We start from the raw sequence: 1,634 nt of genomic DNA, 5'->3' as shown, positions 1-1,634 counted from the left end.
CCTCCCCCCCCTCCAGCAAAGAGGGGGGGGGGGGGGGGGGTGGCTGCTGCTGCTCCCCCGGAGCCCCCTGCAATTATTTCTCCACTATTGTTCACCCTCCCCTGCACTTACTGCCCCCACCCCAGGATCTAGCTTGTGCCCGGAGTCATGAGAGATCTGTGTTTGTGGCCCTGCCTGAGAAGCCGCACCCCTGGCCCCCGCTCCACCGCTGCCATGCCTTGCACCTGTTGGTACCGTCACTCACCCGGAGAGCTCGGGGACATGCATACACAGCTCCCAGGCTCCTGGACACCCGAAAGGGCAGGCTGGGGGAGTGCGGCTCGCTCACCCCGACACAGTGAGTCACTAGCCTGGCGTGCCACGGGTAGCCGCAGGTGGGTTAGTGTCTGATTTCCAGGCCCCGAGCAGCAGGAGGCGGCAGGGCAACACTGTTGGCGCCTGGGCGATCTTCCATTCCCTGTGTGCGTCTCCGTGTTTCTGACAGTTGCACGCATCCCCCTCCCCCTCCCTCTCCCCGAGTATCATTTCCCCACAAGCCCCCAACACAGACACGGACAGACGCACATGCTGATCCCAGGCTGGCCGGCACACAAACGCACAGGAACAGTGCCAGAGGAGGGTAGTATGGATGTTTCAGATTGCAGATCTGGGAATAAGGTAGCCTGTGAAACATAAAACAAAGTCTCCACACACGATCCCAAGAAGGGGAGGGATTTAAAAAAAAACACATCAAAGTTCTTTTCAGTCCCCATTACCTGGGGAAACATTATGAACACATAGGAAATACCTGCCAGTTGAATTCTCTCTTCACAGGTGAGAAACCCAATACAATTTCAGAAATAAATTGTTAACACACCTCACCCCGGTTCTATGACTAGGATTAGGATTCAGAATGATCTTGATACTGGAGAAACAGTCCAAAATTAGTTGAATGAAATTCAGTAAGGAGAGCAACATCCTGCACTTGGGATAGAACAATCAAACACACCAATACAATGTAGGGCATGACTGTCTAGGGGCCACGGCACTGAAGAAAAGAACCCAAGGAACCATAGCTTTAATATCATACACAGTGTATTCATATTGCGACCTCCACCCCCCAAAAAAACAAAAAAAAGCCAATGGTATACTTGGCTGTAGTAACAGAGCCATTTGCAAGTCTGGGGAAGTGATTCTTCCACTCGTCAGAACTTGTGAGGCTCCACATGAAGTACCGTGTTCCTTTTTTAGTAGAGAGAGATTTGAGTACTATATTTGAAAAAAAAGCTGTGGATAAATTGGAAAAAGTCCAGCAGAGAGCAATAAACTTATGAGATCTAGAAAACATGATTTAGGAGAAAAGCATGAAAGAAATTAGATTATTTAGACTGGAAAAGAGAAAACTGAGGTGAGACTTAATAACAGTTCATATACATGAAGGGAGGTTATCAAGCAAATGGTGATAAGGCTATTTGCTGTGGTTGCAGGGAACAAGACAAAAAGTTGGTAAAATATGAGGCTCTGAATTTTTCATGACAGTTGCGCCTGTAAAGGTTGCAGAGGACTCCTGAGGCAGTACAGTCATTGAAGATCTTCAGTTAGAAAGATGTTCATTCACTGAACCCTGACTTTTTTTTTTTTAACAAGATACTGAG

This window comes from Alligator sinensis, unplaced genomic scaffold (assembly GCF_000455745.1).
Source record: "Alligator sinensis unplaced genomic scaffold, ASM45574v1 scaffold1229_1, whole genome shotgun sequence".
NCBI classification, from domain to species: Eukaryota; Metazoa; Chordata; order Crocodylia; family Alligatoridae; genus Alligator; species Alligator sinensis.
Note: the sequence above shows the minus strand (reverse complement) of the source record.